General features: G+C 40.6%; 1 protein-coding gene across 3 annotated transcripts in view; it reads right to left on the minus strand.

Annotated features, from left to right (window-relative positions):
* SCAF8 (SR-related CTD associated factor 8) overlaps window positions 1–26,630 on the minus strand; it is a 214,854-nt gene that overhangs the window by 105,364 nt on the left and 82,860 nt on the right. Inside the window, exon 21 of one of the 3 annotated variants that reach the window (XM_044422364.1) lies at window positions 3,682–4,884. The exons of the other annotated variants lie outside the window; for them this stretch is intronic. The gene's annotated coding sequence lies outside the window, so the exon portion shown is untranslated. Of the gene's footprint in view, window positions 1–3,681; window positions 4,885–26,630 lie in introns of those variants that run through there. 3 annotated transcript variants of the gene reach the window in all.

The following is a 26,630-nucleotide window of genomic DNA, read 5'->3' on the forward strand; positions in this document are numbered from 1 at the left end:
CGGAAACACCTGGAATGGGTAATCCCCTTCAAGCCCCTGGGGGGCCAAATACAACTTTAAGAGTGGTGCCAAAAAGATGATGAATTGGACACCAGCCGGGCTGCAGTGGGGAGGTTGTTCCAAAGATGGGGGGCCACCACAGAGAAAGGCTTCCCCATACTGCCACCCTCTATGTTTCTCTTGCAATAGGCATTTGGAGGAAGCCCAGGAGTTAAATGTAGTGTCCCAGCACATAGCCATAGGCAGCTTTTCTCCTCCCACTTCTGCAACAAATGACCTCCACTGTAAGAACAAAGAGTGTCCAGTCATGCACTGCTGAATATTTGTAACTCAGCTGTTAACATAATATATACCAAAAGGTGTATTCTTAACATGGACAGCCTGAGCTTGAGATCATTGAATGCTCACTTGGAATTCAAAAAACAAAAAACAAAGGCAGACACTTCAGCCCTAAGAAAAATTCCAAAGTCCATGCAGTGTAATACCTTTACTAGATCAGCTTGAACATATAAATTGTGTCCCTCTTCTACCTTTCTGGAAACATTTGTTAGATTTGTTTTGTGAAAGAATGTTTTCTTGCTCTCCTGTTCAATTCACTATCAATTTTGCTTGCTTTTCGGCAAGTGATTAGAAGTGTTTATTTCAGTTGTGAGTTTTCATCCCTTTTTAATTATGGCCTTCAGTGGCATGATATGCTTGTATTCCTTATCTGTTTCCTTTTAACATCTAGATTATAGGTATGGATGTGTTTTAAAATGTTGTTAGCTGCATTGGTTGTCTGATGGGGAAACCAAGATACAAATTAATGGAACTAACTGGCTGAAAAATTATTTTAAGTGTATTGTGTACTTATGGGAAAACTGTGCAAACATGTATATATCCAAAACATTTGTCAATGATGTCATAGATTTATTCTCTAAACTCTACCAAATTGTTTAAAAGATGTTCAGACTTGAACCAATTTTTCCTGCAAAAGATGTTGGCTTCATCCTAAAGTATGTGAACAGATGTTTACAGAAGGTGTTTCCCGCCTCTGGCCCCATCTTGCACTTGACTGAACCCACTGAAAAATCTGTCCAGTGGGTCAAAGACCCCTGCAAGCAGGGGAAAGATAGTGGTAGAAACTGCACCAATTTTGGACAATTCCCCCCACCCACCCCCATTTTGGATAAGAGTCTTCTGACCCTCCAAAGCAGCAGTTTTGCGAATGCAGGCAAGAAACAAACAAACAAACAAAAATTGTTTCTGTGGACTGTCTTTTTTTCACATATTCTAAGATCCAAATGATTATTAGTATGGGACCTGTACTGGGACCTGATATCAATGCATTAAACCAACTGTTGTTTGAAGTCTGGATGCCCACCATCAGGACTGAAAAATAAGGAGGGCTTGATGAGAATGTATGAAAGTTTGGATTCACTCTTTTTGCTGCCCTAATCCATGAATTTTGTTCTTTACGGCAGCCAGTTTTAACAGTGAAATAGCGATCAACATATGGTTGAACACTTAACAGTGCTACTGATTACATATGAGCTCCAAATTAAAATGCAAGTTCAGCAGAGCTGAGTTCTCTCAAGTGAGATATACATTTGTGAATGCATGTTTTGTGCCAGCATCCTTAGGTGCCAGTCCTGACCGCATGTCTGTAATCACTGTGAAAGCATCATTGCATTTTTATTTCTGCAGTTCTAGGTGTAACCTTGAAAGCTCACTGGACCCGGAGGCAAGACATATCTTATATCAGCAGGGTGCCTTAATTCAGATCGAGTCCAAAATTATATCAAAACAGATGTTCTCTTATTTCTGACTGCCCATTAAAGAACTGATCAAATACCGCCCATCTTATTTGAATGTGAACATAATATTGTTCTAATTGTGTAAGTAATGAATTGCGTCGACTTGTCAAAGTCAGCTAATATTATGTAGGAAGGCAGCCCTGCCTTGCATAAAAATGTCTGAAGTCCCCAGAGGACAATGACATTTGAAAGCGTGTCTTTGAAGCTTTGGGAAGGGAGAGCAGGAGGGCAGACCTCGTAAATATTCATGCACATTCACAATGAGAAGCTTGTGCAGATGCTGAACAGCAACAGCTCTTGAGAAGCAGATTTATCCAAAGGACAAACATGTCCAACCAGGGCCCTTGTTAGAATGCCATGGGATTTTCTTTCCCTGTCTCTGGAAAATAATTTCTTCAACAGATGGGGACTTCCTTTAGCTCCAGAGTCACCTCCAGCTGAACACTGTGACTTGCAAGATACCCACGGTAAGAAGTGCTATAAATATTTCAGGTATTAGAGAGACAGATAAATGGCAATGATATAGAAATATAATGAGTATGGAGATAAACACCTTTACAGCCCTTTGATTAAGCACATGCTAAATGCTCTCCCAAGGTGATTAAGGGCACAATCCTATGCATGTTTAGACGCTTTTTTCCCCTTCCGAACATGCAGAGGACTGCACTGTAATCCGATGCATTTCTGAAAATGCTTTCCTTTGGCTGGATTGTGATGGATGCTTGCTAAAAAGGGATTTCCCTGATTCTGCTGCCTCTCTTCTCTGCCATCTGGAAAATGTTTATGCTCTGTCTAAAATGTTATCACTATTATATGGTTTTCTGATTCTATTAATGAAATCCAACCTTTTTACACACAGAAAGTGCACAAGCAGGAGATTAGTGCTATAGCACATCCCACTCATGATCCCCACCGATATTGAACGGAGGATCTCATAATGAGCAGTCAGGGATTGCCTGATTCTCCAGGAATGTGTCTAAGGTCCCTTTGGAGCCATCCAGTTTGGTGGGTCCTTGTTGCAAAGCACAAGCCACCATGTGTTCCAAATATTGTTATCAGGCTCTTGAAACTGGCAAATGATAACAACTTGATTGAATTTCTCTACTGTTTTGTTCAGCTTCATAAAAGTGAATGTCCTATGGACAGTATTTTAAATAGAATATCTACACAGATATAACACAGAAAATTCAAGCTGCACACACGTAAAATTACATGGCTATAATGAGAAATCAGTTCCTAGTAAAGACAGCATATAATGTCAGGCACACACAATTTCAGTGAATTCTTCACCAAAATATTCCTTGTACTTTCTTTTCCTCAAAGAAATTAAAAATAAACCAATGAATAACAGAATGCAGTGGTGATTGTTGTTCCAAACTTATGGTGTTGTTGTGGAAAAACCCACAAATAGACTAAAGTGTAACACAATCGTGAGCAAGCTTCCTTGTTGTTTGCGGACACTTTGGTTGGCCCCAACGAAGGTCTTCCCCTCTATAGATACAGGAGGCTGGCCATCGTGGTGCCATGTATCCCCTGCCAAGAAATGCAGTGCAGAGCTAGTGTGGTTGTGCCTGTAAGCTCCTGCTTTTTGGCCTTAACACGCTACTGGCCCTGTAACTAGATACTAGACAGAGACACACACACAAAGACAGCCATGAGCGTCACATTCACAGCACTGAAAACAGTGGCAAAGTTGTGCAATCTGAGAGTAGCATGGGCACCCCATCCCTTGATGTCTCCTCCATGGGGAGCTGCAAGATGCCCTCGCTGATTACGTTCCCATATGTTGCTTTGGTGAAGTCTGACAGCCTAAAAAAGCCACACGAGGAGGCACGCTTTGGGAGTCAAAGAAATGGTCGAAAAAAGCAGAATTATGCATCTAAGCTTGTTCGTTTTCATTTATTGTTATACAGGTCCAAAGCTGTGGTCACCATGCAGATACAGCAAAAGGGGAATGGTCTTGCTGAAAGGTTCTGACTTCAAGAGGTCATAAAGCACAGCATACCGAGTGACTGACCCTTTACTTCTGACAGAACAAAACATAAAGAGCAGATAGACAAAAATGTCCTTTTCACAAATGGTGTACGCCTTTCTCGCCTTTTTCCTTCATAGCTGATCAGTAAACTAAATCCACATGTTTGAACCTGAAATGTAGCACTTTTCTTTGGGAGTTTAGAGAGGCCACTGGCTTAATTAGGAGTATGCAAACTCTTGTCTTCTGAGTGCATTTTAAAATTAATGGGGTATAATTTTTTATCTCGCCATCACTTCCCTTCGCCACTCAGCTATCAAAGCGTGAACAGGGAACCAAAGAATGAATCTAAGCGAATAGAGGCCCTGAGATTTTAATTTTTAATTCTTCTGAAACACTGAAGATGGTGCGGTTCATCCACCAAAAATTGTTTGGTCTTCTCTGGGCCTTACAGCACACAAGTGCTTAAGAAGTTGTGTACTGACAGATCACAAAACATGGTGTTGTTTGGCACTGCACCTCGTACAGTGCACATGTCCAGAACTGAGGGCACGAGTCAGCGTTCAAGATTTACACAATGACAGCACATGTGGGATTACATCAAACAGAGCCTCCCAAGAACACATTTGAAATGACTAATCCCCAAAGGAAAAGGAAACAGCTTTTTCTTTTCTTTTCTTGCAACCTCTCCTTCCATTACTAACATTAGAAGATACGAGTGGGTTTTAGTTATAATTTACAGTCCTGGTGTTTCTTCTGGTCCTGCAGAAGAGCCTCTCTCTGTACTGGATGCAAAAACTGTTCATTTGAGCAGATCATCCTCAAAAACACACGAAAAGTCTTTAAAAAACTCATAGAGTTTATTGCTTTCAATTTATAAAATTAAGCCTGCTCCAGACAGGTAATACTGGTAGGTATGCTTGTAATCCCTGGTTTTTATCAGAAAGTGTGTACTGACACACAGTGCCGCCTCAATATGCAATGCCAGGTTCCTTCCTTCTAATACTTCACAACCAAGATCCGATGTGATGCCCATCAGAACATTGAAGTACTTCTGAAAGAACTCTGTTGGGCCCAGCACGTGGTAAGTTGCCACAACATCCTTCATCATATTGCCTGTTGACAAAAGGAATAATTACTAATAATCTCTGGACATGTGTTTCAGTTAAAAAGAAAAAATCCCAGATATCGACATTCAAAAGTAAATCTAGAATACTTCAAGATTAACAGTCAATGTTTTTGTATTCTAATAAAAATGTGGAGTCCAACATCATCATCATCATCATCATCATCATCATCATCATCATCATCATCATCATCTCTATGCTATGCAATAGCTGAAAGTCTCTGGGCGATTCACAGATCTAACAATCAGTACTCTATGTCTCTGTTGAATTAGCCAGGCTAAATTAAATAGTCATCTGTTTGCTGAAATGATGTGCTGACATTTAATTGCATTTTCAACTACCATTTGTAGTGGTTTCAGGTCACACTTGTGAGATTGCGACTCATTTTTGAGTCACATTTCTAACAGTATAGCTTAAATCATTAAAAATATGTTAGTCATATTCTAATTTGGTTAAGGGTAGTACATTGCCATAGAGACCAGTTACCAAGATAAACATTTTAATGGCGTTTGTAAACATTTCTAATGCTATTGTTCCTATCAGTTATTTGATTAACATAATACTTTCCCTGAGTCATTTAAGTATTGTACGTATTCAGAATAAATCTTTCTCTCTTTCTCTATCTCCTCCTCGATACACACATACACACAATATTTGTCTTCTCTATAGTATGGATGCAGCTTTTAACACTGAACAAAAACACCATGTATTTTATTTGGCTTAGAATTAATACCTGGTAGGAAGATGCAGACTAGTGGAGTTGGGTGTGACACAAACGCTGGGACCTTGACTATGATAATAGTACTCTCACAACAGTCCTATATATTTCTATTCTGAAATAAGTTCAAAACTTACTCCCAGGCAAGCAATTGTAAGTTTGTAGCTTAAGCTACTCAGGAAATGCCCCTGTTTAAGAAGAAGGATCTAATGTACTGATCCAGAACAGCTGTGCATGTAGCACAACTCACACTGATCCATTGGGAACTGGTATGTCAGGCCACTGGAACTGGCGAAGGAGCCATGCAGGCAAATCAAAAATTCTCACCCTTTATGGCTTCTCCTGCAGGGGTTGATGTTTAAACTTTCAGTTTTACATGAAAACCTTATGTTCTACATTAACACATTACAATGGAAACACCAGCATGTCCTGCTATGAAGTATTTCGGGTAATTAGCCAGGGTTAGAAATAGTTTTAGATGGATAAACAAGCCCCAGATGAAAATATCAGCCTGATTTATTTCCCTACATGTTTCTCAGACCAGTTTACAAATGGTGCCCATGAGCAGTGGGCTGTGGGAGCAAGCTTTGGACTAGTGAACCCCACCAGGGATGCTGTGTCCTGCGTGAGCAATGGCCTAAGCACATACATTTGGATACAAGAATACCCACTCCTATAGCTTAGCTGGATGGCTAATGTGTGCATGGCATTTGCATCTGTCAAATGTGAACCCAAGTTTATGCAAGCCATTCCAGGTAGAATGACTGGGTTCATATGACATGACACCCCAGTGTGGCTTGGGAGCTGTCCGATCATGCTGGGTGCTGATGGGCAGGGGGTATTTGGCCAGTCTTCAAAAATTCATTGCTTGTTTTAGGGTTACACCAAACAGCTCCCAATGTCTGAGCTCACACAACACAGAAAGCCAGGGACCCATGAGTACCGTGCAAATGATTGCGCCATATAAGTGTCCCCAAAGGTAAATTTGCCCATGGTTGGCTGTCCTGTCAGGTAAACCTACTCAATGACTGGATTCAGACAACATGAAAATTCACACTCAGGAGTTGAGGATAGGTTGAGTGTAGATTGATTGTTAAACTGGGGGTTATCATGTTGTCTGAACCCAGCTACATTAACATGGGTTTAAACATGAACAACCAACAGTTGACAAACCAAGAACAAGCCAAGGACTCTTTCTGTGAGTCTCCTACTGCAACGGTTCCCAAACTGTGTTCCATGGAACCCTGGGGTTCTGCAAAAGCCTTACAGGGGATCCACACAAAATCTCAAAAATCAGATTTAAAATGGATTTTAAAATGAAACAACACAAGGCCAACTATTTGACTGTCGGTTGGTGTTCAAGCAGCAAACAAGAAATGCATCACATCATTTGTTTCCTAGGACTCTACTGCGTAGTGTTAGGAAAAATTGAAAGAATTCATTTCGGATATTACCATATATTTGCTGTATTCATTTGTTATATTTAAAATGCTTTCTATTTATTTGCAAACTTTCTATATTATGCAAAGTACTCAGGCAATAGGAGCAGATGAAAGAAGGAAGAACATTGTGGAAGAACATCACAATGCTTGGTAAAAGTCAGGGATAGAGGCCGGGTTCCACAGGAAAAAATGTCTTCAGAAAGGTTCCATGACCAAAAAAGCTGGGGAACCATTGTCCTGTTGTATCCTGAGGTCCTAGCCACTTACACAAGCACATATACTTCCCTTAGGAGCCAGGTGAAATCTGCCCTCTAGTTCTCAAAGCATTGGCTAATGTATTCTGTAACCGTAAAGGGTCTAGAATTACTGGACTCCTGGGAACCATGAATAAAAATATAACAAAAGTGGTGTGTACAAAGGCTGAAGGGAGAGAAGCAGGGGGTGGGGGCATGCACTTGAATGCAAGGTGTGGGAGAAAGTCCGAGTAAATCCCATACCACCCTTCGTTATCGGGCCACTGGAACCACACCAGAATGCTTTAAAGGAATGTCCACAGAGCCACACGGGTTGCAGTGCAGGAATGCACCTCTCCCCTCCCTCGGTTCCCTGTGAACCCTTCACCCTTCAGGTCTGATAGATGCAACATTCGTGCTTCAGAAACCATCTTTTTAGACAATCCTGAGAACCATAAGAGCTCCCTGCAACCCCCGACCCCAAGATACATACATTTAAGAACCCAGCACTTATTTTATGGAAAAAATTCAAATGAAATGAAATTAAATGTCCCATGATATGCTGATTAACAAGCTGGCTAAAGATGCACTGGATAGAACAATCATCAGGAGAATCTCAGTTGCCTACAGAATTGGACTCAAGCAGTGCTTATCAACAGCTCCTTCTCTACCTGGGGAAAGAAAGCGGAGTGCTGCCGAATGCAGTCCTGAGCTCCAGGCTCTTCAACATTTTTCTTAATGGTTTGAAAAATGGTTTGGATGAAGTTCAGGGAAGGCTTACCAAACCTGCATGTTGCACAAAAATAGGTAGGGTAGCTAATGCCCTGGAAGACGGAAACAAAATTCCAGATGATTTTGATAGATTGGACTGCTTGGCTGACAATAACAAAAGGAAATTTAGCAGGGACAAATGCAAAGTTCTGAAGCTAGGAAAAAGAAACCAAACGTAGGGTTATAAGATAGGAGATACTTGGCTTAACAATACGACAAGTGAAAAGGATCTTGTTATAGATCTCAAGCTGAATATAAGCCAACAATATGATACTGCAGCAAAAAAGGAAAATGTTATTTTGGGCTACATTAATAGAAGTATTGCTTCCAAATCTCATGAAATACTAGTTCCTTTCCACTCAGCACTGGTTAGGTCTCATCTTGAGTTCCGCGTCTTCTTCTGGGACCACAGCATGGGAAAGATGCAGACAAACAGCAAAGGGGGGCACCAGCGATGGTCAAAGGACTGGAAACAAATTCGTTTGGGAAGAGACTGAAAGAACTGTGCATGATTAACCTTGAGAAAAGAAGTCTGAGGGGAGACATGAATAGCACTCTTCAAGTATTTGAAAGGCTATCACAGAGAGAAGGGCCAGAATCTCTTTTCAATCATTCTAGAGTGCAGTGCATAGAATAAAGGGCTCAAGTTACAGGATAACAGATACCAGCAGAACAGCGGGAAAAGCTTACGAGATAGCAGTGGAACAAATACCCTGGGTGGTCATAGGCTCTCCCACACTGCAACTGAACAGCCATTTGCTAGGGACGCTTTAACTTGGAGCCCCACATTTAGCAGGGGGTTGGACTCAGGGGCCTTACTGGCCCCTTCCAATTCTACTATCCAATGATCTCACAGAGCGGCTACAAAACTGTGGCTGAGCAATTCCTTTGGAAACGTTAAACTATCTGAAATACAATCTGAAGAATATGTTTAAAGAAATAGAAATCCTCCAATGCTCAGAAGAAAACAAAGATCTATTAAAAACAAATGGAAACCATGCACTTAAAATACTGAAAAGCAATGCTACACAGCACATTAAAATATTTGGGTTAATTTCCTGCTCAGAAAAATTGCTCCATAATGACAGCTTATGGTCTTGCTTGACTCAATAAACACAGCCCTACAATGCTTATGTCAGCCTCTTTATTTCTGCATATTTCTGAATGTATGCAGCTGCTATTTTAATCAGAGCATCTACTAACATGGTATGTTCCCTTTTCTTTCTATGAGGTTATAAAGTTCCTATGGCCCTCTTCCTGGGGAGACAACTAAGTCAACCCTATCCTGTGGTTCCAGGTCAATGTCAGTGAAGTTTAGAGAAGCTTTCCATATGTGTTTTTCGGCTGCTCCAATTTCCTAGAGATTTCTAATGAAGAAGTCTGAAAACCAAACTCTCCCAAATAAACAGCTAGAATGCTATTCTCAATGCATGATGGCTACATCATTGCCTCACCATGATTAACATTCATAGATCATAGATTCTTCACAGTTTCTTCAGTCCATATCATTTAGAAGAGCATTTACATTACTGTCTCCACATTCTGAGTTTTCCTGCTTGTGGCTTCAGACTTTTTAAACTCTGTAAATCCCCCAACAACACAGAGTTTCAGTATAGATGCTTGGATATACTATGCATGTTTACTCAAATTTAAGTTCTTGTATTCTCCGAAGCTTACTCCTAGGTAAGTATGTAGAGACCTGTTCTTTCCTGCAGAGGAAGGCAGGACACGCTCCAACAGAGCAAAGCTCAGGGAGCCAAGGTTCCGTTTGGATGCCAGGAAGCACTTCCTGACAGTCAGGACCCCGAGGGTGTGGAATGGGCTTCCACGAGAGGTCGTTGAGGCCCCATTGGTGCGGGTGTTCAAGGATAGGCTGGATGTCCACATGGTGGGCATGTCGTGAGCGGAGCCGGCTGGAGCCGGGGGTCAGACTAGATGGCCCGGGAGGCTCCTTCTGACTCGCTCTGTTTCTATGTTTCTAAGTATGTATAAATTTACAGTCTCAAGTTACTACTTATTCCACCTACTGAATCCTTCCATTTAGTACAAAGTAGCCTTGTATACTACTTTGAGATTTAAGGATTTTCTTTCATATTATTAGAATTTTCCAAAGATTCATTTGTGAATCACTTTCTTTATATGTGCTCAACTACCAAATATGTTCCTATTTAAAAAAAGTTGAGTATTTTAATGAGGATAGCTAATGGCCTGTTGAATTTGTCATAGTTAAATCCACTCTATTGGAAATAAAAGAGGCACTTTAAAACATAATTAAATCTGGGAAACACAGCTAGTATATATTATGTATGTAAACATCATCAATAAAATGCAGAAATTCCTTAATGGGAAATTCCACCAACAGAACCAAAATAAAAAGGATTGTTGCTTCTGCTAAAAATCACTACACTTGTAGCAACTAAAAGGGATATGTTCCTCTTGAAGCTTGACTACTGCAGTGCAGATTATAAGGACCTCCTCTTGGAAACTGTTTGGCATTTACGCCAAGTGTAGAAAACAGAGGGGTGGCTCTACCTTGGAGCTTGTTACACTATAGCATCCTCCCGGCACAATTGAAGGTGCTGCATTTAGGCTGAGGGCATGAAAGAGATACCCTCAATTGTCAATCCTGTTTTTTTAGAACTTGCTTCCAATCAGAGGTTCTGAGACCTCCATTCCTTCCAGAAGGGATGAAGACTATTGGGAGCCTTTAGCTGTAAATGAAAGCAAGACATTCCTTTGATGGTGGCTTAATGTTCAACCTTCACTGGCTGCCTTTATGCTTCTGGGCCATAGCAAGGTGCTGGTCTTAACCTATAAAGCCCTAAGCAACTTGTGACCACAATACCTGTTGGATTGCCTTCTCCAGCTCCAATCTACCTGGACACTATACGCAACTTCTGAGACCTTTTTCTGAGCGCCAACCCCTTGTGAGGTTTGAAGGGTGGTAACTAGGGGGAGGGCCTTTTCTGTAGCGCTCCCCCATCTTTGGAACAACCTCCTTCCTGTGGCCTCCCTAATGCCGAATTTGTTGTCTTTTCAATGCCAAATTAAGATAGTCCTTTTTGAAGAAGCCTTTAAAGATCTCCCTGGTCATTCAGGGGCCTGATGGGTTTATCCAGATGCCCTTGTTTTTTTCTCTCTCTCTTTTGTTTTGGCCAGGTCTTCTTCATTTTATTTAATGTATTCTAATGCTATTTTATTTCATTTCAAAATGGTTTAATTTTTAATTTTTTTGTTTTTATATCCTGATGTGAATCACCCAGAGAGCTTTGGCTATGGGCAGTATCAACATGTAAATAATAATAATAATAATAATAATAATAATAATAATAATAATAATAATAATTACATATTTGTTTTATGTGACTGTTTTAGATTGTAGTTCTATTAATCACTATTGGGAGTTGGTTGTGCCTGTGAAAACAGGTGCATGGATCTACACCTACTGTTTTAGAGCTTCATATTGCTCTCACCAGAGAAGAATGTGATTGGGTGGAAACAGGAACCAGTGTTCTGCTTTTCTTAATGAAGGGAAACTCAGTTTAGGGAGGGTATGATGATCTCTACAACTCACATACTAATCTCTAAACATATAACATGGAATTTAAAAACCTGCAATATCACTGGACTTGGGATTATGAAAGGGTGGGGAACCAGTGGCCTAAGGCTTGCCTGTGGTAGTCTGTCCACCTTTGGCTGAAACCCATTTCCACTGCTGGAAAATGGAACTCTATAGCTTTGGTGGAGGTAGTATGTGTTGTGTGCACACACAGGGAAAAGCAGCCAGAAGTCGAGACCTGTTGATTTGATGGGAATGGGAGATCAGGCAGTGAAGACAAAGCAGTTTTGGAATGTCAGTAAAGACAGCGTGAGATCAAGGTCAGGATCAAGGAATGTCTGCAGTTCGAGCACCGTTGTCCCAGCTGGGTGAGGGTGGCGACCGTGGGAAGGGATGGCCCAACAAGGAGAACTGGGGCTGGCAGATGACGAGAGCTCCAATCAGCCAATGGGAGAACAGGAGGTGGGTTCAGGGACTGCCCAGGGCACGCACAGAAAGCTGACTGGTCTGTCAGAGGCGGAGGCCCCTCCCCCTGAGGAGCAGCTGCCGGGCACTGGGAGGCAGCGCAGGTGGGAGATTCAGTTGTGGGAGCTGCGGGAGGGTGGCGGAGAAGGTGAGGAAGGCCAGCACCCCCCATGAGCTGGCAATGGGAAAGACTCTTAAGTTGGATGAAGCTAAGAGAGGGCTCAGAGAGGGCTCAGCACTTTACCTGGATGGACTCAGAGCTATTTGACAAAAAGGACATGTAACAGTAAAGTACTGAGAAAAGGAACTCCGAAGCAGCGTGCTTACTTGGGAGAAGGGTTAGGGTTAGGGAGAAGGGCCATACCTCACCACAGTGTAAACCGCAACAGCAGAAAGATTTCCCATTACTGCTATCAGTGGCTTGTTGAACTAACTAGAACATGGTCCCAGGTACTACATACTCAGTTTTGATCTAGATTGACAGCAAGGACCACAAGATCTGAACGTGTAACATTGGTTCTGGCCCACTACCACTGGATACCTACATGTTTCCAAGCCCAACCCAAGGTACTTGTTCTGACCTAGAACGACTTACATGCCTTGGGACCAATGTAACTGAAGGAACACCTCTTCCAGTATGAACCTACCTGTATACTCTGATTTGAGGAGGAGCCCCTCATCAGGGAAGGACAAAACCTCATCAGTGGTGGCCCCAATAATGAAATATTCCCCCTAGTGAAGTCCACCTGGTGCCAAAGTTAAGACTTAATTCTACTGCTAGACATTTGATGGCATGCTATGGTGCCTTTAATATTACCTTTTTATCAGGTTACTGTAGTTTTATTGTTTCCAAGTGATTATCAAAGTTTTAGATTGTGTTTTACCATGTTCTGAATCACCCAGAAAGGTTTTCAATAATATAATACATGTATTATACATGTAATTAATAAATGAAATTAACTGTGTCATCCTATATAAGTCTACTCAATCTGAGTAGGACAAATTTATGTTGGACTAAAGTGTTATTTGGGCTTGAAGGCTCCTCAAAAATATTTCTGTTCCCAGTTCCACGGGCAATACAGACTGTCCTAATTAAAAATGGGGTTATAGGCGAGGGCTGAAAAATTTGCAGATCGGCTTTGCTTTTGTCTTTAGTAAGCAGTTCATCATTATGTTTGAAACTGGTAAGAATCTTCCTTAAGGCCAAATTGACTTTTGTGTGTGCACTTATGCTTTTTGTGGCGGTGATCCTTTGTCGTGGCTTACTAAAATGGGTCATCAGAAACCATTTCCTGCAGCTCAACTAAGCATGAAGCACCACACATCTTGACCATATAAGTTCTCTGCTAGAGGGGCAATATAGTTTGTAGGAATGTATTTATTATCTCTGTATGTGCTTTCATTCAGCAGAACAGAAGAAGGCATACATAGGCTTTTCAGGCAGATCCCTGCTTGGCTTCAACCACATTGCTCTATCAGGTACCTTCAGTCCGTAGGTCTATGAGGTGTAATGCAGGGTAGGACAAGGGCACCCAGGATATCTGGTTTGGAAGGATGCAGAACTGCTTTCTGATCACAGGCAGTCCTACAGTTCAGTAACAGACTCCTTCTCATATGAAAAATATGATAGGAAAACCTCAGGCCCTAATTCTGTATATATTACATTTCTATGCTGCCCAATAGCCAAAGCTCTTTGAACCATTCATAACAATGAATGGAATCCCTTGTCTCAGTGGCAAGTTTTCTGGCTTTTATAGAAGACTGTACAGCACGTATTTTCCCAAATAATGTTATTGGCATCATTCATAATGATAATTTGCTTTGTGAGAAATAAGAGAAGAAACTAAAATTGTGATTATTAGGATTATCGCGACTGTTACGTCTTTAAAAAAATACCAGAAGTGGAAATTAGTACCAGGAAGTCTGCGGATGTGACTGCTGAGATGCCATGATTTAAAAATGAAATGCTTTATTTTTGTAGTAAAGGAAATGACTAAGAGGGGATATAGCAAGTCATAACTGTAGCAGAAGGACTAAGTGCAGGACTTAGTTTATTTTTCCTAAAGTGAAAGTGTTTGGTGATGTCTGATTAACAGCTGACAGGCAAATTGGAAAGAAAGCAACGTACTTTTTAACAGCATGAATATCTAACTTATTTAAATTCAACCCTAAGTCATTATTAAAAGAAAGAGTATAGGGAGACAAAATACAGTTAAATGCAAAGGGCTTGTAATGGCTACCAGGTGGTGATCAAGACATCTAACCTTCTTTTCAAGAGGTTCCTACATGTTGCAATGAAAAAGAACAACTGAAAGACAAGCAGTGCATAATCTCACATTTGTCAAACTATGCAAAGGTGATCCATTTTACATGGATTTGTCCAAAAAGGAACCCCTGTGTAGGAGATCCTGGGGTATGGTCCAGGGTGCATCCTGGACAGCAAGGCTGTTCCTGTAGAGTTTGAGAGGATCCCATAGAAAGTTTGTTGCCAGAGAACACAGTGATTCCAGACAGGCAGTATTTTGGGCATCACTTATCCTCTCAATGAAGGATCATGGAGTTGTGTCCAACCCGGATTATAGTAAAGGCCAATTGCCCCTGAATTGTTTGCATCTGTTCTCATTTCTGTGCCACTTGACAGATGTTTGAATCTGGCTTCTCCTTTTTACACATTGCCTAAAGATGCTTCATTAAAATCAACAATAACGACAAGCAGATCAAACACAAGAAGAGGGTAGAAGTTTAATCTTGTTGGAGCCAATATTCCCATGCCAGCATGGCTTACTAACTGGGTGCCAGCCAAAGCCCTGTAGTGCCCCAATCACACACTTCTACTCTGAGATGCTGGGTGTCCTTTCAGCTCTTGCATATTCCTGCAACCCTTTTTCATAGTAAATAGTTTCCCCTGGCAGAGTAACACTTGCCAGTGTAATACAAGGACACTCCAGTTCTTAAAGCAACAACAGCTGCTATTTATACTTGCAGAGAATCATAGAATTGGAAGACAGGGTGGAGGTCACTTATTCTGAACTTGTCTGCTTCATGCAAGAAATTCAGACGATCTTCAGCAAAAGCAGTTCTGAAGTATCAAATATAAAACTCCAAACTGGTTCAAAACTACACAGTGGAAATTACTGTCTAATTTCTTCACAGCTGACCACCAAGAACCATGTGACATTTAGCAGGAGAGCAAAGGGACTCAGGTGGACAAAGAAGGCCTCAGAGATAATTCTATCTGGGCTTGTCTGTACACGGGGCCAACACATACCCACTGAACTGTAACTTGGCATCAATTTTGAAATAGCTTACTTTTATTTTTTAATGTAGTTTGATTTTACTTATAAACTTCCTTGGAAGTATCATTTATTTGTGAGGTTTATATTTTGCCTTTCCAAAAATATCAACCAGCCAATGATATCTGTATCCTAAGAAGAGCTCATCCATGCCTTAGACAGCCAAATTTTATTAAGCACATTTATCCAAATCTAGGTACATCTATATCTTCACAGCTAGAGAGCAGAGGTTTCTGGGCTATCCAGGCAATCTCCTCTAAATCCACATTTGTAAAGTGTTATACCAAGATCCATCCTGGTGTAACCATACTAGCACAATACCTTAGCCCCATACAAGAGTTGCAGTGTGGTCTTCCTGCAGAGGTGATAGCTGAGCTCCAGCATGCAGGTGGAGGAGAGCCTGTACTTGCTTCTGACTTTAAAAAGAGCACAGATGTGTGCTTCAGGGCTGGAGAGGGCAAGCATGGCTAAAGCAGAGGAAATTCACCTAGCAAAGAAATGCTAGGGAAGAAGAAAGTGCATGTTTGTTCACATGTGTGGTTTTTAAAGGCCTGCAGGATCTTTCCATTTCTATAAAAACAGTGTACTGCTTTTTATTGCATTTTTGCTAGTTTTTACTGTGTTTCTATTCTACTCCTTTTAAAAACTGTACCCATTGTTATTATGGGTATTAATTATTGTATGCTGTCTCAGGAGGGTTTCTGTCCTGGAAGATGGCCATGAAATATTAGGAAGGAAGGAAGGAAGGAAGGAAGGAAGCAAGGACGGAAGGAAGGTTTTTAAAGAAAAACTGTCCTGAAAATGTCATTAAGATGGTACTGGCTGGGATGCCTTAGATTTGCACTGCCAATCAGCACTGATGTCGCAGCTGCGATGCAACAGATGTTTGGGACAGCAATGCAATTTTATCCTGCACTTTACTTCTGACTGCAATTGACATGCTATCATAGAAGTGTGCTGCTTTTCTCATGCATTTGATGGGAAGTACTATTGTAACCCTATTCCTAGGAAAGTTGTTTGGATCCCTGAGGGGCAACTAGGGATCAGAAACTATTAATCCACAAAAACTCCTGAAGTCTAGTCCAAGTCATACCAAACCCAAGATAGAAATAATAATTAATTGATCCCTGTAACTTTAACAGTCCAAGAACGGTCAAATTAAAGTGAAACACATCAATGATTATTACAATAGGTTTACATCTATATGTATATAATGGGTATAACTTATTTGACATGGCATAGAATCCCACTAAATAAAATATGCACACTGATGTGTTGTTTCTAAGGTAAGAAATGCATATGAAGCAAATTAAGGTAAACTGGTTATAACGCTAGACTTTTCTTTTTTAAAAAAATAACAAGGATTTCAGTTTTAAATAATAGAATATACATGCTGAGTGCATATTCAGGTTTTCCCAACAAAATTCTATCTCTTAGCTCTAGAGAGTTCAAGATGTTGTGCTCCACAGAACAGAATCCTAATTTGGCTTGCACAGACAACTTGAAGAAGTAACTTTTCAAGTGGGACATGTTTCCAGGGTCACGCTCACAATAACACACATTTGTTACATGATGACGGTCCCAGATTCCATCTGCAGCATTATCAGTTAAGAAAATCTCAAGACGTGGAGCTAGGAAATATCTCAAAGAGCTACTTCCAGTCACAGCTGACAGTAGTGGGCTAGATGAACCAAATTCCTAACCAAATACCTAATGAGGCAGACAAAGCCAGAAGCCAACCATGTATTGAAAGACTGAAAAGACATCCCCTTAAGTTTCATACAAGAAAGTTGCATACAATGAGTTAACTCATTAGGGCAACTAGGCTACAAACAAATCAAGATTAAATATGCTGATTGACATATTAGGACTGAAACAAATAATCTAACAGCATTAGACTTGATTTGTTGAAGCATTTGTTGAGTACTGTGGATGGGCTATAGTGAAGTGAAACGACACAAGAATAGCATTGGGAGCAGTAGTACAAAATACATTGGGTGGTATCCTGCTTCACGCATCCGCCAACCAGTTTCCTCTCCTCCATACAATACCCCATGAATTCTATCCTGAACAGATTTGGAAAGCACTGGAGGCCAGAAGAAAGGAGAGCAAGAGCCAGTCCTGCTGTGCAACCAGAAGCCCACATGTATGATGTTGGATTTAAGCAATTATATTAGGTGATAGTTTATTAAGGGCAAGGCATGTGATCTGTTTTGGATGGGGATCTACTCCCCCTAAAGAACAGTTTGCAGCTTGAAATGCTTTTAGATGCAGGTCTCCCCTCGCCACCCAATGGATGTCCATATAGCATCAATACCTCAAAGCACTTTCAGCCATCTGTGATGTCTTCTGGAAAACACCATCTTGTCATTGTTTATACCTCAGTCACATCCAGAAAGAACTAGTATATAAAGTTACCTATGAAAAGCCAATGGGTACTGGAATTGGTTTGGAACATGGTGGCCAGATTAACTGGTACTTACCACTGTGATCACCGTTAACTGGTATTAAAAGGTCTTCACTGGGCTTCTGGTTTGTTTCTCAAGGAAACTCATTATGGAATCATTTTTCAGAGAAGCACCTGGTGCCTACTTTGTAATCCTTTTGGTGCCAAGTGAAAACCTTTTTTAAACCAGCATTTAAAAAGTGTAACCTTTTAATTTTACTGTTAATATTGTATTTTATCCTGTACCACTGCTATGCTGATTCAGTTATGGTTTTGTTGTTTTATGTTAATGTTTGCTGTTTGTGTGATGTAAACTTTTGTTAATTGTCCAAAGAGCCTTGGCTATTGGGAGGTATATTCTGAAATGAATAAATAAAAGTGCATAGGCAGACAGTTTGCTGCAGAGCCCAAAGCTAGTTGGTGGCTACCAGGGACAGTGACTTTCTATTATGGTACACCAACAACTATGCAATGCCTTTCCTATACATTATCTGCCTGGGAACTATTCTGAGTCCTTTTAGATGCTAAATGAATACTTTTATTTACCAATGCTTTGAATACCAACCACCTGTTTAGTGTTGAATTTTGTATTCAGTTTTTCCTAAGCCACTTTGAACTTCAAAAAATAATATATTTGGGTCAACATACCTGACCTCATTTACATGTTAATGTTATTTAGATTTCAGATAGAGAAACTGTTCAAGATTTTAATTCAACAAATAAGAGCATTATAATCTGAAGATCTGTCACCAGATTTTACGTAGGAACATACTTAAAAGATTCTGTCTCTGAAATCAGGTTATATAATGGCATCAAATGATATTACTACAATCTTAACTGTCTTACAGGTCTCCAAATGGCGTTGGGTTCTTTGAAGTAACTTTGCAAATAAATTAAAAGCAAAGCAAACAAAACCAAATTACGAATTATATCATGCTAGCCTATGAATAGCTTAGAGTGGCACAGGAAACACTCAGAAAATAATAATATTGCATGAACCAAAACAAAGCTAACCCTTGCGGGGAAATGCTTTAGATACAAAATATTATATTGCAGCCAGTTAACTTGATTTGGAACATTTGTGTATGTTTATAGAAGTCAAGGGGCAACAGCACACATGATCAAATGTAGGGGTTCTGGAGCTGCCAGAGGGCATAACTGGATGACTTAACAGCCACACAGGGCTGAAGCACATGCTCTAGCACATCTGCACCACACAAGACCAATAACACCGGAGGGACAAAAGGGATGGTTTTCCTCTACTGCTTGGTTATATGATGGATGTCTCTCAGGCTTTCTGAATAGGCCGGTTTTATAAAGAAGGACAGGAATTTACTGGCAAGTTGAGCAACCTTCACTTTCCTGCAATAGGATCTGGCCTTTTCCTCTACAGGTAAGACATTCCTTGCACCTTTTCAGGTAGTGTGGATCAGGAAGACTAAACTGTCAATGACAATTTTCCTGAAAGCTTTACAGCCATGGTTGGAAGAAGCTGAATCTTCCCCCAACCCATTGAAGCAACCATGGATTCAGTGTGTGCAGCGCTTACAGTCTTGTGCCACAGATAAAATAGTTTTATGATGATAAAAAGTGGGTTATATATAAGAGCATAGAATCATACAGTTGGAAGAGGCCTAGAAGGCCATGGTTCCAACCCTCTGCTTATTGTAGGCCTCAGATCTCCTATCCATACTCTAACCAGGCCTGACTCTACTTAGCTTCCAAGATTAGACACCATGAAGCACCTCTGCTCTACTATACCAAATATATAAAGTTGTTGCCTGCTCCTGCCTGACAGAAGCTCATCTGAAGGCTATTCTAAAATGTGCATATGGCAGGGCAAAAGGCATATTTATAGGTATTGCATGTTAGAAAGTGAATCTAACACTCAGATCTAAATAAGCAAGCTGTTTTTGCTGAACAATACTATAGTATATTTTGGGGTACTGATCAATACACCTGTGGTTGACTTCACCCAAATCACTTCTGCACTGATTTGAGGACTAGTCAGTAACATAAGGCTCTGAGTTCTTTATATGCATAGCCCAGGAATAAGGCTCATTATACACAGGACACTGAAGTACTTACATACGAGTAAATATGTGCAGGTCTGTAAATCTTAGCACACTATTTTGGGATAAGTCCCAGAGGAATAAGTGCACAGTACCACTTCATCTATGCATATTTACTCAGAAGTCCTTTTTTGTTCAACAGCTGTCCTTCCTGAAGTAATATGCATAGTATTAACTTGCTTGCAACTTATTACGATCAGGTCATTAAGATTAAAGCACCTAGCACAAACTTGGTGCTAAATAACATTTTCAGAGTAATAGGTAGCTGCTTTTTTCAATTCTATGTTATGAGAAGAATTGTTCAAGTCCAAAATTTGAAATGGTGTTCATAGGGTACAAAAGAAAGGATGATCTGTTCCAACATTTTAAATCTAATTTTATTAAGATAATACATTGACGTATGCCATTAAAACTTTTATTTTAGGCACCAACTGGAATACAGACGTTTTACAGAATTGAATAATACAGCTTCAAAGTTAATGTAAAATGAAAGCAGATGAATATAGATCAATGGGTTTGGGTCAGTTTGGATGTATACAAAGTCAAAATAACTTCCAGTTTTTCCTTTTAAGTCTCAAATTGTGTCTCAAATGCTAAAGATCTCATTCAGGTCAAATGTAAATGATTCTAAATTGTAAAAGGATTAGGACTAAATTCTTGCTTCAAGTCCAATTCAAACCTACATTTTAAGACCTACAACTAGAATAAATATCACAGCATGCAGGTGGAAAAAAAGCTCAGTTGCTGGGAGAGCAAACTGAAAGAGACTCTGAAAATTTGTTTGTTGTGTACTGTTTTTGTAAATCAGTACAATAAAATCTCAATTGTGTATTTATATATTCAGGGTAAAGCAAATAAGATTATGCAGGTAGAAGCTGGACCAAGTTACTCACTGAGCTGTTTTCAGCTCTGTTATTCTTTTCACTAGTCTGCACTATGCTAAAATATAATCCAAGGCATACTAAAGTTGGTAGGAGTTCCTCTCTCATATGGAACTGGAATAAAACAATAATAAAAGACATGTTCAAAGAATGTCCCAATTTGTAAGCTAGGCCAATATTATTATCACTACATTGCAAGTGGGAGGCTTACGTGTCATACAAAAATGTTTTTGTGACAAGAAAACAGGCTGCATTCAGACTTATACTGGATCATATGATCTGACAGATCACAGCAGTCTTGGACAATGCTATGCAGTGAAGGCACCTTTTACAACACAATCCTAGTTATAATTACTCAGAAGGAAGTTCCACTAAATGAGTGGGACTTCCTTTCAGGTAAATACTTATACAACGGCTTCATAAATCTTTTTAGTCATTCTTCTAATCTTTGCCTTCCCTACTTTTTTGCCATCTTGTAAACAATTTCTAAAACCTCCTTGTGGATATGAGAGCAAAGAGCTGCAGATAATAGTATGTAAATCTAATCTTACTATTTAATAATATGCATGTGGGCTTGCTACTGGACTTTTGAGTGGAAAACAAGGTACAGCTATGAGCTCTTGGGAGGGAAACCCTGCCCGCAACAGTGTGGCCCTGTTGGTAAACTAGGGAGTGTAGGCAAAGGCCAGCTGTGAGACTCACCCCTTACGCTGTGAGCCTGGTAGGAGTTTGAGTGATTTGCAGTCCGGTGTATGCTAAACATTACCCCTTGAGTTTGTGACTATTTGGCACTGGGGTTTTCAACATGGAGCCCATGAACACCTGTCTTGCAGCATCCCAGAGGAAAACTCCTTTTTCAAAAAGTAGGAGTGACATGGAACTGGAGCTTAATGTCTGGTGGCCCCCTGAGATACAGAGGGGTTCTTAGGAAATAGAAATGGTTTGGGGCTGCAATTTAGCACTTCTTTTTGAATTGTGTCCAGAATAAGGTAATCTGTGGATTGTTAGAGATGCCCCTCAGGGTACAGGGCATGCCATATGCATGATTAGACATTTGGGGGTCACTCCCCACTACTGCCTTGTACTCAGGTTCCTGGACAAGTTACTTATCTCTGAATCACATCCCTTTGTCTTCTGTGAAAGGAGCATTTGGTGATTGACTGGATCAATCATGGCAGCCATTTTGTGCAAATGCCCATGGCACACACCACAAAATCCAAATGTGTCCATTCACCCCAAGAAGTTGGGAACTGGCATTATTGGCACTGTGGAAGGCTGATTTAAGACATATTGCTATCTGAGCTGGAGCAGCAAACAGCTCCACCATCCCCCACCAAATCAAGGTGCATAGCCATGTTGTTTTAACAACTGAAAGAAAATCTTACAAGCACCTCTCCATCTCCCTGGGGAGTAAAATAACTAATTAAACAGTATTTCACTGCCATTTCATACAGCCAAAAATCTGCTGCCTATAGCAGCCACCACTCTGCCTAATACTATGGCCAACTTTCAGTTCCTGGGCATGCATAAAAATAGATGTGCAGAGAATCTTGAAAGTACATTCGTGTGGTAGGGGGTTTTTAAGAGTAAGATGGGTAGAAAAACTATTACTAGTTGCTGTAATCTATTACGAGTCACTAGAACTATTTCTAGTCACTGTCACCTGGGTGGTCTAGCAGATAGAATGTGGTCTACATGTCTCTTTCATTCTTATCATCACAGTTGTCTTGTTGAGGTAGGTTATTATCAGCATTAGTAGTATATTTATATCCAACATTTTTCTGGAAGAAAGTCAAGGCGGCTTACGTAATCCTTTGGCACTTCCTCTCCATGTTATCCTCACAGAAACCCTGTGAGGTAGGTTAGGCTGAGAGTCGGTGACTGGCCCAGAGTTACCCAGTGAGCTTCAAGGCCAAATGGAGACTAGAAACTTGATCTTCCAAGTCTCAGCCCACATGCTATCACATCACACTGGCTCGCTAGGAATTTGAGAAATGGTAACTGGCTTTCGTGCAACAGGTAAGCTTCAAAGCAGAGCACAGGTTTGAAGTTGTCTTCTATCTGCTAGACCATACTGGTGGGAATAGTGATTACTAATAGTTCTTCTACCCCCCCATATCTATCTACTAATAGTTCTTCTACCCCCCCCCAAGTCTATCATGACTCCCTCCCTCCATATTTTGCCACTAACATGAGCTTCATTCATGAATTATTGCATATCTCCATTAGTTTGTTAGCCATCCTGGAAAATTGCAGCTATAGAATCCATGCACCAGAATTAAATGTGTTCTTACAAGTAACTGATGATTTTTAGACACAGAATTGCATATGTCCAAGATTTGCTACACATCTATTTTTAAGAGGGTCTATAGCAGCTCCAGGACTACTATGAAACTTATTTTGAAATAAAAACACAACATGAGGAAATAGATAACTGCACCTGCCAACAAAGAGCACTTTCCACTTAATTCAGAACAAAGTGATGCTTTTTTTTTTCAATCCCAGCAATGGGCATAGAATTTCGGAGAAAGACAGTGTGCACAATGTATGAGGAGTTCTCTACCCTGTGACCATCTCCTAGTATTTATAGTGAAGATGGTATTATATCATCCATGAGGGTGCAATCATGTGCACATTTAGACATAAAAGGCTGTATGGCAAGCTTGACAGAGGAAAGGTGGACCTCGTAAGATATTTTTCTATTTGAACATGCACAGGAATTGCATCCCAAGGAATTTACTCGCACTATGGTGTGGGTGATCAACAAGGGCCACAAATTCTCTTAGCACTCTACAAATACAGCTACTTCCATCTTTTTGGCTTTGTAATAAATACTCTAAAATCTATGAACACACATAGGCAAAAAATACATGTCCAACTGACTCTGGGAAGTGAGTACCTGTGGTAGGAAGCAGTTGCCACAAGAATTGCAAGGAATTCATGCTAGGCAGAGCTACAGTTATCCTTTTCATACATTACTTATATGTATTTCTAACTCAATGGAGATTCCACTTGTTTTCCTCTGCAGGACTGTGGGGCTTCATTTTGCAGCAGCTTTTAAATGTAATTTTCAAAACCCAACATATCTGTGGGTAGATTCAGAGGATCTCTGGAAGAAGGCCAAAATGCTTGAAACCAGTGAATAATCAAAAATACTTTATGCATTTCCTTTTCATGATATATTCTCTACTGAACCCTGACCGTTCATGAGCTTAAGTGATCATGTGAAAGCTGCAGATGATTGTGAATTGGCCCTGCATCCACAGTATATAAAAGCTAACCAACTATTCAAAAAGTGCACCAGGTGACCCAGGCAGCAGATTTCTCACAACAGTACTTTTGCCCAGTACTTGTTCTGGTTCTTGCTTCTTTCTTTCTTCTTCAACTTCTCCAGACTCCTCAATTGCAGCACGTTCTTGGCATGGTGACAGGGAGCAGAAAGGAGGATCCCAAATCATTAGATCAATCTTACAGTCATTTGATGGGGTGTGTGAGAATGATCACTTCCAGTTGGAAATCAAGCCAAAGATCCCAATCAAGCTACCCCTTTGCATGTGTTTGTATGTACCTTTATCTATTCTTGCATTTATCTGTAAGCTGAAATGTTTGAGAAATGACATAGTATGAAATAGCTGGCGCTGCATTAATACATTGTAATTAATCCTTACAAGCTGTTTAGTGATCAAGCATGGCCAGGCAAGTCCCCACATGGATGATTGTTGCTAGATGCTCATCAGTTCAGTGTGCCTGACACTCAGAAGCTCATCTGAAAGCAGCATAAATGTTGAAGGCCGAGTAGGTGCACCACAGCGATACTTTGTTAACAACTCAGGTTAAACGCATATTCATTTCTGTGCCAGTTGCAGCTGAAGAAGCATCAGAGAGATTCATGTTGCCACCAACCTGCCCAGGATTCCTTCCACCACAGTCTACCCCACCCACAACACGAGATTGAGCTGCAAAGTACTCAATGCTGTATTGAGAAAGCAGGTCTGTATGGTCAGGTCAGATGCAGCATAGAAGAGGAGGGGGACCAGATATGCTCCTGCCGCACAGCAGGGCTAGGGAAGAAAGGCTTCATGTGGAACAGAATCAACAGTGACAAGGGAAGCCTGGATTATAAATCTCACCCAAAACTAGGCTTTAGGTTCCCAGGTCTAGAACTTCCAGGTGAAGACCAGGCCCCAAGAAATCAGGAAGGCAGGATCCACAAAGGAGTGAAAGATTAACAAGATTTTGGGAATGCTAGTGCAGCCTTAAAATGTTGACTGGGACTGAAGCTAGTCATTTGGAGGCCTTAAGTGAGACCACTTAAGGGAGTCGAGTAAGTAAGGGACTTTACATTCCTCAGGAAGAGGGCAGTGCAAAGTATTTGTCTTTCAGCACCTTCTCACTGACATGGAAAGTCACTATCACCTCTAGGGTGAGGAAACCTCAAGTTATATGGAGGATCCTCCCCAACTCTTGGCAAAATGACAGTAATTCCAAACTTTGGAATGCTCATTCATCGAGGATTACAAATTCTACACATTTGGGGGCTGTGAACAAGAAAAGAACAATAGGTATGTTTCTTGTAAGGCTCTCTCACACACAGGTAATGACTGAACGAATTCTGTTAAAATCTCAGAATTTTGATGGGGTGCCACGTGGCAGAATGCAGCCCTGAGGATGCAACTTTGGGAAAGAAAAAGAGGTTGGATGCCCTGCAGGGCATCCATGGCTATGCCTGCCTGCATTTTTGTTTTGCTGGTGGTAGTAGTGATTGTTCTTGTTCTTGTTATAGTCTGTGAATGTACCTAACATCTTAGACTGACTCCCACTACAAAGGAGATTACGATCTACAATGGGCAGTGGACAAACTGTCCTCATCCATGTCATGCTTGGGAGGAAGTAAGTCAAGGTTGGGAGGGTACAATGGAGGTAACTACCATTTATTATGTATTATTATACATGTAACATTGCAATCCTGTGCCCCTGTGCCTGGGAGTAATCTCTAATCAACACAGTGGTCTTACTGCTGAGTAGACATACACAGGATCATGCTATAAACCTGGCTACCATTAAGGATCTATGCAATACCTATCACACAATGTGTGAGCATTGGCAATATAGAATACATTATTTGTGATTTGGAAAAACATGAAATGCCTTCATCGTGCTCCTCTTAAAGAAAATGGAACTCCTCTCCTATGCATGAAAATATACTGTGTACAACAAGTTGCTAGCAATCACAGACAGCAAGAAGGCACCAACTGCATTTAAAAAATAATGAAAAACCAAGTTCCACAAAATGTATGGCCTTGCCAATTCTTCTTTTGGCCTTGTAGCCCTTCCACAAAACATCCAGATTCAGACGACCAAGAAATCTTACATGTTAAAACGCCGCCCTCTTTACCACCCCATCTCTCATCACCAAAAGCCAATGTAAATAATAAGAAGGTCTTACAAGATTTTTGGAAGATGCTCATATTTGGCAGTTTGGATACACTGTTTGGAAAAAGTTTGCTGCCCTAAATTCTGACACATGACAAGTAAACTGAAGAAGATACAATGAATCAACCTTAAGAGCCATTCATACTTCAGCTGCGTGATTGCCACTGCCTCCAACTACTCTCAAACTGCTTCCAGCAGTATTTACACGTGCTTCTGTGACTAGAGCAGAATGTATAGTTGCATACTATGATTGCAATATCTACACCATTAAAGGCATGTATAACAAGAGTGATATGTGACCAAACAATCCATACTTGGATACGTAAATCAAAGAAGTGAATGTTTAGGGGAGCAGCTTTAGAACCACCTCACTGGTGGCAACAACCACACTCCTTCAAATTAAGATATGTCATACAAGCACA

Source organism: Varanus komodoensis, unplaced genomic scaffold (assembly GCF_004798865.1).
Source record: "Varanus komodoensis strain SLA01 unplaced genomic scaffold, ASM479886v1 scaffold1, whole genome shotgun sequence".
In the NCBI taxonomy this organism is placed as follows: domain Eukaryota; kingdom Metazoa; phylum Chordata; class Lepidosauria; order Squamata; family Varanidae; genus Varanus; species Varanus komodoensis.